This window comes from Oncorhynchus nerka, unplaced genomic scaffold (genome assembly GCF_034236695.1).
Source record: "Oncorhynchus nerka isolate Pitt River unplaced genomic scaffold, Oner_Uvic_2.0 unplaced_scaffold_5750, whole genome shotgun sequence".
In the NCBI taxonomy this organism is placed as follows: domain Eukaryota; kingdom Metazoa; phylum Chordata; class Actinopteri; order Salmoniformes; family Salmonidae; genus Oncorhynchus; species Oncorhynchus nerka.
The window spans coordinates 1-10921 of record NW_027035562.1 but is presented as its reverse complement, the minus strand read 5'-3'; the positions used below and the strand labels follow the sequence as shown (position 1 = coordinate 10921).

General features: G+C 46.5%; 1 pseudogene; it reads left to right on the top strand.

Moving 5' to 3' along the window:
• The first annotated feature begins 2190 nt into the window (after nucleotides 1–2190).
• LOC115124447 (runt-related transcription factor 1-like) lies at nucleotides 2191–10251 on the top strand (annotated as a pseudogene).
• Nucleotides 10252–10921: the final 670 nt, after the last annotated feature.

Genomic DNA, 10921 nt, shown 5'->3' with positions numbered 1-10921 from the left:
AAAGAAATCATCCCATTGATAGGGGCGATTACAGATGGAGAGTTCCGGAGTAAACAGTCATCTCTGTACAGTAAGCCCCAGAGAAATGTAAACTGGGTAAAAGCCTTGGCACTTAGACACACACACACACACACACAGACACAGCTTTTAGATGTGCACTGATGGTGTCCGATCAGACAGACAGACTGATGACACACCAGCAACAAAGACCACAGCTGTTCTCTCATCCTATCTCTCGATCGCTCTACCTCTCCCCTCACTTACCGATCCTCTCAGATTCTTTCTTGCAGATAGCACACCAGCAACAAAGACCACATCTGTCCTTCCTCTGTCTTTCTGTCTCCTCCCACTCTCCTCTCTTTCTGGATATAGGAGCAGTGAGTTACTGGGCGGCCAAACGGCACAAACAATCTCAGACATATTTATCTCTTTCTTTCGCTCTCTTTCTCTCGTTTTCTCTCTCTTGCAAACAAAGTTGTTTGGATGTGCACACACACTTGTTCACATCCTAACACATGCACAGTACAGTGTACACACACACAGTGTTGTCAGGGGATGTTTCCTAGCTGTGTTGTCTTCTTCCCGTCTGCCTCTCAGACAGAATGTCTCCCTTACAGACACTAATACTTCTGTGTGTGTGTGTGTGTGTGTGTGTGTGTGTGATATCTGCATACATATGGAGAAAAGAAAAGAGGATTTTTTGTGTGTTTTTGTCTGATGTAAGACAATGAGCAATCTTTTAAGCGGAAATGTGATTGTGAAATATTATCATATTTTGCAATTCAATTATCCTACAATAACTTACTTAAGAAAAATAGTAAGTACTACATGATGAATAATGGACAGTTTTCCCATTATGGTGAATATTACTGTAGTAGTAGATTTGCCTCTCTTTGGGCAGTAAAACACACTTGAATAGAAAACGGGACAGGACAGTGATCCTCACAGCTTCTCTGACTCTGAGAATAGTCCTGGCTGCCTGCTTGTGTGTTGTCTGGACAGTAATGCTGAGCATTAATAGTATAGCTGAGTACCTGTGTGTGTGTGTGTGTGTGTGTGTGTGTGTGTGTGTGTGTGTGTGTGTGTGTGTGTGTGTGTGTGTGTGTGTGTGTGTGTGTGAATGGTAAATAATCAAACATTTTGACCAACTGAGACATTTTGTTCGTCCCCACAAGGTTTAGGGTTAGAAATTATATTTAGGGGTTTGGAGCTAGGTTTAGGTTATGGGATTTTGAATGGGACTGAACTGTGTGTCCCCACAAGGTTAGCTGGGTACAAGACTGTGTGTGTATGAGTGTGTGAGCAACAGTAGCCAGGGCTTTAGCCATGAGGCTGGTCTGTGTGTGGTAACTCTATTCCAGCCTGGCACAGCCTCTGACCGCCTCCCCTGGGCGCCCATACCTCCACATGGTGGGTGACAAGTGTGTGTGTGTGTGTGTGTGTGTGTGTGTGTGCACATCCTCAAAGCATATGCCCGTCACCATCACCATGCATTGAGGTACAGAGCCCGAGGGAGAAAAACACACACAGATGTGATTGTCTCCTCCACTCACCTAGGGAATCTCTATACTTAAACTCACACGGAGATACACAGATATACACACACATGCAGACAGACAAACACACACAGATTCATAGATCTATACAGAAACACAACTCAGTGTTTACTGTCAGCCTTGTCCTCTCATCACCAGACCCTCTGACTGGATTAGTCACACGGCGGCTACACCAGCCAAGTCTGCTCCCACACACAGACATACATTAGTCACAAACGGAACACAAACGACATTAGAACATATTGAACACAAAAACACACACACTTCATTTAAACGTATCACAAACAATATCAGACACGTATATATTAACATACCTGGTTTGGTTCTGTGTTTTGGGTTTATGAGCAGTAAATAGGTGTGGAGCCGTAGGGTCTGTCTGTCTCTCTGATGTCTCTCTGGGTTATTTCTGTGTCAGGCTGATCTTAATGTCTTATCCAGACCTGGGGTATATTGGGATAGAGGGGGGGGGGGGGGGGGGTAGATGGAGAGAGAGAGAGAGAGAGTGCATGCTTCAGGGAGGTGCAGACCAACATGGGAGAAGAGGGAGGGGTAGGCAGGGGAAATAGAGGCCCATGCCGGTGGTTATTGTGAGACACAAGGTTTTCTGTGTAGATGATCACATTAAAACATATTTTCACTCTCTCTTCCCCTCCTCTCCACCCTCTCTTCCTGTCCTCCTCCAGGGAAGAGTTTCACTCTGACCATCACGGTGTTCACCAACCCTCCCCAGGTGGCCACCTACCAGAGAGCTATCAAGATCACCGTGGACGGGCCCAGAGAACCACGCCGTGAGTACCACCTTCATCCTCGCACTTATCAACATCAACGTCACATGACTCCGGCGGTTGAAGGATGAGCGTGGGCGTAGGATTGCACTAAGACAATGGAAGACAATGCATCCTAAGCATAGTTATCCTCATCATTATTATCCAAGTTGTTATTACATTATCATGATCATGCTGACCATCATGACCATAATTACCATTAGAGTGGTATGGGATTTGTAGTTGCATTAGTTCTGGGTTGTAGTTCTGGGAGGGTGCTGATTGGAAGACTCATCACACCTCTGTCTCGTGGTTGTTAACGGGACTATTCCATGATGGTCCGTTATTCTGGTCGGGAATCTGGTGTTGGGCGCCGTGCAACGATCCAGGGTCTGGCTGGCTGGCTGGCTCAATGTGTGTGTGTGTGTGTGTGTGTGTGTGCGCGTGCGTGTGGAGGGTCTGGCTGGCTCTAGGTTCTGGCCCGCGCTTCAAAGGGCTAAGACACAGGCTCCAGTTACAGCACCACTTCCTCCCAGTGCGCCAGTCGTGTGCGTGTGTGTGTGTGTGTGTGGGTGGAAATGTGAAGACGAGTGATGGTTTTTCACAGCTGAGGCTGGCTAGCTGACTGGATACTTTCTGTCTCTGTTTTCTTCCTCTGTCAATCTCTCTCCCCTCTTTTGTCTCTCTCTCTTTTGGTCTCTTTCTCTCTCCTCCCTCTTTTGTCTCTCTCTCCCCCTCTCTTTCTCTCTCTCTCTCTCTCTCTCTCTCCTCTCTCTCTCTCTCTCTCTCTCTCTCTCTCTCTCTCTCTCTCTCTCTCTCTCTCTCTCTTCCCTCTCTCTCTCTCTCTCTCCCTCTCTCTCTCTCTCTCTTCCCTCTCTCTCTCTCTCTCTTCCCTCTCTCTCTCTCTCTTCCCTCTCTCTCTCTCTCTTCCCCTCTCTCTCTCTCTCTCTCTCTCTCTTCCCCTCTCTCTCTCTCTCTCTCTCTCTTCCCCTCTCTCTCTCTCTCTTCCCCTCTCTCTCTCTATCTCATGCTGTTTTGTTGTGGTCTGTTGAGGACTCCCTTCATCATTATGAAACCAAATAGGGAAAATCTCATATTGTAATTAGAACTGACACCTCAGACTAAAGAAAAAGAAGAAAGAAAAACATGTCAACAAACAGACAGACAGGCAGACAGACAGACTGAGAGATTGATTGATTGATTGATTGAATGAATGATTGATGGAGAGTGTATGCGTTTCTGCCTGCATGTTTGTAGGCCACAGACAGAAGCTGGATGATGTGAAGACGGGGGCATTGGCCTTCTCCGAGCGTCTGAGTGAGCTGGAGCAGCTAAGGCGGAGCTCCATGAGGGTCACGCCCTCACCATCATCACCACCACGCCCCCACTCCCAATCCCCGGCCCGCCCTGAACCCGGCCCAGTTCAGCAACCCCACACACCACACACAGATACCAGGTGAGTCTTCTCTCATGGTACCACATACACCCACGGTGCATAGGCTACATGCTAACTGTCATCACACAGTGAAACCACTGGCATTATGCCTCCACATACGTAGCAAACAACACTCAAACAATGTGTAAGAGAGCAGGAGAGAAGAGGCCCAATCAATTTGTTTTTCACATATCTTTCTGTGTATCTTTATCTCAGCCGTGTTTTCTTTAACTCTGGGTTTGGAAAGACCAGTACTTCATTTTTTTTGTGGTTTTAGCCAATCCTATTGCGGTTAACGTGTGGCACTAGAGCCTCTGACACACACGCCTGAAGTTTCTGTTCCTCTTCTCCAGAAGTGTGTGTGTGTGTGTGTGTGTGTGTGTGTGTGTGTGTGTGTGTGTGTGTGTGTGTGTGTGTGTGTGTGTGTGTGTGTGTGTGTGTGTGTGTGTGTGTTGGCCAGTATATGTAGACAGTTGTCATGAGGAAGCCAGGGAGGAGAGGAGGAAGTGAGAGTCAGCTGACAGGAAGTAGAAGTGTGTGAAAAAACCCTCATTTAAAATCTAAACACGCAATACTCCAGTGGAGGCTGCTGAGGGGAGGACGGCTCATAATAATGGCTGGAACGGAGCGAATGGAATGACATCAACCACATGGAAACCATGGAAACCAAGTGTTTGGTGTATTTGATACCATTCCACTCCAGCCATTACCACGAGCCCGTTCTCCCCAATTAAGGTGCCACCAGCCTCCTGTGCAATACACTACAGTATATAAGGGAGTCTTTCACATGACACGTAAGAGACCAGCAAAATATTGACATTGACAGGAATTAGCTGTCTCCTAAAGTGATGTCAACAAATCACATGAGATGGAGATGGAATCAGAGATGAGTGTATGGAGAGATGGAGAAAGAGGAGGGAGGTAAAGAGAGATGGAAAGACGAAGAGAGAAATGAAATGCCCCAAAGATACATGAGACGCAGAGAGAAACGGGGATAAGGATGGATGGATAGAAGGAGGGGCAGGCCCCAGTCCTTCCTGTGTGTGTCTCTCTGATCCTGAGGCCACAAAAATAGCAACAGGAGCACTGCCAGCGGAAACCGTTATTAAGTCATTCAAGACCTCTCTCTTTCCCTCCCTCCCTCCCTCTTTTCTCTCTCTCTTTCCCTCCATCTTTCTCTCTCTCCCTCCTACTTCTCTTTTCATATCTGTGAAAATCTGAGGCAGCTGGGGCCATGGGCTGGGTGTATGTGTGTGTCAGAGGCAGCTCTGTGTGTGTGTGTGTGTGTGTGTGTGTGTGTGTGTGTGTGTGTGTGTGTGTGTGTGTGTGTGTGTGTGTCCAGTCTGGTTGTCAGTATGTGGCGTGCCAACCAGAGTGGGTTGGCATGCAGTCAGTGTGGGGTCTGTCCTGAGGCTATGGGCTTTGTGTGTGTCAGTGAGTGGGTGGGTGGGTATGTGTGTAGGAGTGTGTTCTCTCCATCCAGTGTGTGCCAGCTGGGGCCACCTGACCGATTCCATTCGTCCCATCTGTCCAAATGTAATCTTGGACACCCAGAAATAAAACACTTGCGTCAGATGCTCTAATTAAGTTCTGGGGGGGATACGTGTTAGAAAATGAACTAACGAGACTAGAGAGTCTCCACCCCCAAGACGGAAACTCTCAGTCACCTTCGGGCCTATCAGCCAAATGTCCCCTCCCATTCCAAAATGACATTTGAAAGATGTGAGCATCTGCGAAATCGGGATTTGTCCAAATTATGAGTCTGTTGGCAGATACCTGTTATGTTAGAACAAGAGACGGTGATAGAGAGCAAGAGAGAGAGTAAAATCATGATTAATTTTTCAGTCTCTCTCTGTGTGTGTGTGTGTGTGTGCGCGTGTGTGTGTGTGCATGTGTGCGCGTGTGTGTGCGTGCATGCGCGCGCGTGTGTGTAAAGCTTACCGTATGCGTGTAGGCGAGTGACTATGCATATGTCTACATGTGTGTGGGAATGCAGTAAAAATGAATGAACCGCAGCAGCAGCAGCCCCGGATACACAGACCCGCCTCCAGCCACCCACCCAGCCATGTGTGACTCCTGCCCCAGATCAGAGCTCCGAAGCCTGGGGAGGGGAGCCAAGAAAGGAGGGGGTCTTGGCACTGGGCCTAGGCCTCAGTGTTTTGTTCTTGGGGGAGCTGGCTGCACTTAAAAAGGCCATTGACGTCTTGGCTGCTGTGTGCAATTTGCTTCCCCTCTCTGTCTGCAGAGTATGTGGGGGACACACACACACACATACATACACGTACACACTCTTGTCTGCGAGTCTGAAGGCGATCACTGGCATTTATTGGACCACAGGGAAAAGAACCGGCTGCCTAAGAGTACACACACACACAACCCCCCCCACCCTTCCTACGCCCCCTCACTAGGCTAATCACTTCCTCTCCTCTCTGTCTCCATCTGACCATCTCTCTCCATCTTTCTCTTCTTTATTCCCTCTTCCTCTCCCTTCCTCTCTCCTCCACTCTTCCCACTCACTCCATCTCTCTCTTTATCTTTCTATCCATCATCATGTCCTGGATCTTTTACTATTTACTATTTAGTAAATGATGGTGTAGTGAGTGGTGTCGTGAGTGAAGATGTAGTGCGTGAAGGTGTAGTGAGTAAAGGTGTAATGAGTAAAGGTGTAATGAGTAAAGGTGTAGTGAGTAAAGGTGTAGTGTGTGAAGGTGTAGTGAGTGATGTAGTGAGTAAAGGTGTAGTGAGTAAAGGTGTAATGAGTAAAGGTCTAATGAGTAAAGGTCTAATGAGTAAAGGTGTAGTGAGTAAAGGTGTAGTGCGTAAAGGTGTTGTGAGTGAAGTAGTGAGTAAAGGTGTAGTGAGTAAAGGTGTAATGTGTAATGAGTAAAGGTGTAATGAGTAAAGGTGTAATGAGTAAAGGTGTAGTGAGTAAAGGTGTAATGAGTAAAGGTCTAGTGAGTAAAGGTGTAATGAGTAAAGGTGTAATGAGTAAAGGTGTAATGAGTAAAGGTGTAGTGAGTAAAGGTGTAGTGAGTGAATGTGTAATGAGTAAAGGTCTAATGAGTAAAGGTGTAATGAGTAAAGGTGTAGTGAGTAAAGGTGTAGTGAGTAAAGATGTAGTGGGTAAAGGTGTAGTGAGTGATGTAGTGGGTAAAGGTGTAATGAGTGAAGGTATAGTGAGTAAAGGTGTAGTGAGTAAAGGTGTAATGGGTAAAGGTGTAATGAGTAAAGGTGTAGTGAGTAAAGGTATAGTGAGTAAAGGTATAGTGAGTAAAGGTGTAGTGAGTGATGTAGTGAGTAAAGGTGTGATGAGTAAAGGTGTAGTGAGTAAAGGTATAGTGAGTGAATGTGTAATGAGTAAAGGTCTAATGAGTAAAGGTCTAATGAGTAAAGGTGTAATGAGTAAAGGTGTAGTGAGTAAAGGTGTAGTGAGTAAAGATGTAGTGGGTAAAGGTGTAGTGAGTGATGTAGTGGGTAAGGTGTAATGAGTGAAGGTATAGTGAGTAAAGGTGTAGTGAGTAAAGGTGTAATGGGTAAGGTGTAGTGAGTGAAGGTGTAGTGAGTAAGGTATAGTGAGTAAAGGTGTAGTGAGTAAAGGTGTAGTGAGTGAAGGTATAGTGAGTAAAGGTGTAGTGAGTAAAGGTATAGTGAGTGAATGTGTAATGAGTAAAAGGTCTAATGAGTAAAGGTGTAATGAGTAAAGGTATAGTGAGTAAAGGTGTAGTGAGTAAAGGTGTAATGGGTAAAGGTGTAGTGAGTAAAGGTGTAGTGAGTAAAGGTGTAGTGAGTGAAGGTATAGTGAGTAAAGGTGTAGTGAGTAAAGGTGTAATGGGTAAAGGTGTAGTGAGTGAAGGTGTAGTGAGTAAAGGTATAGTGAGTAAAGGTGTAGTGAGTAAAGGTGTAGTGAGTGAAGGTATAGTGAGTAAAGGTGTAGTGAGTAAAGGTGTAGTGAGTAAAGGTGTAATGGGTAAAGGTGTAATGAGTGAAGGTATAGTGAGTAAAGGTGTAATGGGTAAAGGTGTAGTGAGTAAGGTGTAGTGAGTAAAGGTGTAGTGAGTAAAGGTGTAATGAGTGAAGGTATAAGTGAGTAAAGGTGTAGTGAGTAAAGGTGTAGTGAGTAAAGGTGTAGTGAGTAAAGGTGTAGTGAGTAAAGGTGTAATGAGTAAAGATGTAGTGGGTAAAGGTGTAATGAGTAAAGGTGTCGTGAATAAAGGTATGAGTGAGTGAATGTGTAGTGAGTAAAGATGTAGTGGGTAAAGGTGTAATGAGTAAAGGTGTAGTGAGTAAAGGTGTAATGAGTGAAGGTGTAGTGAGTAAAGGTATAGTGAGTGAAGGTGTAGTGAGTGAAGATGTAGTGGGTAAAGGTGTAGTGAGTGATGTAGTGGGTAAGGTGTAATGAGTGAAGGTGTAGTGAGTGAAAGTGTAATGAGTAAAGCTGTAGTGAGTGAAAGTGTTAGAGAGTTTACACACTCACATAAAACTACTTCACTCACATCTCTCCTCAATCACATCCAGTATAGACATCTGTAATGTTTCAGTATCTACCTGTTCAGCAGATGCTGGAGTGAAACAACCTCCGGTGTGTGTGTGTGTGTGTGTGTGTGTGTGTGTGTGTGTGTGTGTGTGTGTGTGTGTGTGTGTGTGTGTGTGTGTGGGTAGGTGTGTAGGTGTGTGTGTGTGTGTAACCCTCTCTCAACGTGTGTGACTGTGGGTGGTGGGATAGGCAGAAGATATATTTCCATTCTAATGAAATGAATGAATAAAGTATCTGTTCTATTCTAATCTCTCAGACTCTAGGCAGATGCAGACATCTCCATCGTGGTCCTATGAGCAGTCCTACCCTACCTGGGTCAGATAACCACGCCCACCGTCCACTCAACTACGCCCATCTCACCCAGCCGCTCCTCCCTCAGTGACCTGTCCAGCCGCCTCTCAGGTAACACACAAACACTCATTCACCCACTACCGACCGCCCGTAATGTTCTCTTCCAGTCATCGGTCTCTCTCATTCACTTCCTGCTTCCACTCTATCCTCTAACCCTGACCTCTCCCCTACAGGCCCTGACCTCACAGCCTTCAGCGACCCCCGTATGTCCCTGGATCGCCCGTTCTCCTCCCTGACCTCGCTCCCTGACAGCCGCTACCCTGACCCGCGCATGCACTACCCTACTGGGGCCTTCACATACACCCCTACCCCTGTATCCAACGGCGCCATCGGACTGACCATGGCAACCACCCCTGCTGGGCGTTACCACACCTACCTCCCCCCGCCCTACCCCACAAACGCCCCCCAGGGCCAAGGTGGACCGTTCCAGGCCGGTTCCTCTCCCTACCACCTGTATTATAGCACGGCCGCTGGGTCCTACCAATTCTCCATGATGGCGGGGGGAGGCGGGGAGCGGTCTCCTCCGAGGATATTCCCTCCCTGCACCAACGCATCCATAGGCTCCTCCCTCCTGCACCCGTCTCTGCCAAATCAGAGCGAAGGGGTGGGGGTGGAAGCGGAGGGAAGTCACAGTAGCTCCCCTACCAATATGGTACCCGAGGCTGTATGGCGGCCATATTGAGCACGGCAGCGGGGTTGACAAATGATTGACGGACTTGCTGGCTAATTGGAGTGGAGAAGGGGCTTTCACGGAGCGTTCCTATTGGATCATTAGAATGATCAAGGAACAAATTGAGGAAGGAACAGAAACAGGGTGCCATTTTACACCGAGGAGCATGCAGCAGCACTGAACTGAAAATAACTCAGCTTTGTTTTATAAAAGGATTGTTTGCCATGGTTATGATTGTTGTTGGTATTATGAATTACTCGTGGCCAAAAATACAATGGGTGATTTTTATGTGTGCCACAGGCACTCCCCTCCTATCCCACCTCCCCTTGTACCTCCTCCCCCTCTCCTCCCTTATCCCCCTCTCCCCTCGCTCAAAATGGAGAGAGTGCTGTTAATGTAAACTATGGTCAGCCAAGATCTGTGTCTGTTCTGTCATGTTTGTATTGGTTTATGGCCGTGATATTGTCTGCACTGATCTACAATCAGCACTGTTAGTCGATTCACAATGGTTAAGGGTAGGAATTTACAGGGAATGCTGTACCAAGTTCAGTGCTTATGGACATTGTACTGTCACACCAAACTGTAACAGGTCGTTTGCTTTATGATTCCTTAATTTATTCTCTTACAATACCTTTTTGGTTGTACGGTGTGTGTGTGTGTGTGTGTGTGTGTGTGTGTGTGTGTGTGTGTGTGTGTGTGTGTGTGTGTGTGAGTGTGTGAGTGAAGGAACAGATAAGGCCTACATTGCCACATGGTTAACCTCATAGTTGTAAATAGTCTTTAAATGACGACATTGTCCATGTTTGATGACATCATTGCCTCCCACACAGGTATGTCACAGCAACATCAAATATGCCTTTTCTCACATTTTGTTTTACTTTATGAATATAAAAATATTGTTGTAAAGAAAATAAAACCAGTCTTTTTGTATTTTCTCTAAATCTCTCTCTCCCACAATCTGTCTCAATCTCTCCCTTTCCCTCTCTCGTATTGGGCTGAAGGGAAAGGGACTTGTTGGCACTGGAATCTGTGCCAACATTCTCCCCCCTCCTAAGCACACACACAGCCTTATGCTATTCCTGACCCAGGAAGAATTTACACAGGCAACCAGACAAGCACTGACCTGCCCTCTCTGCCACTCTACGTTTCTAGAAAGACAAACGCAACCTTCACTAAAATACACACTGATATGGGTGCGTAGACAGACACTCACAAAGACTTCTGAAATGTGCTGTAAATACACAAAGATATGGCCACCTTTCTTCACTTCTCTCTCTACCTCTCTCTACCTCTCTCACTCTCTCTCTACCTCCTTTGCTCTCTCTCTCTCTCTCTACCTCTCTCGCCTCTCTCACTTTCTCTCTCTACCTCTCTCTCACTCTCTCCTACTCACCCTCTCTCTGCTCTCTCTCTCTACCTCTCTCTTTCACTCTCTCTCTCACTCACTCTCTTTCTCTCGCCTCTCTCTTCTAATCTTCTCCTCTCGCTTTCTCTCTCTCTCTCTCTCTCTAATTCTCTCTCCCACCCATTCTTCTACCTCTCTCTTCTCTTTCTCTGTCTTCTTCTGCTTTTCTCTTGCTTCTCTTCAGTTTCTCTTCTCTTCTCTTCTCG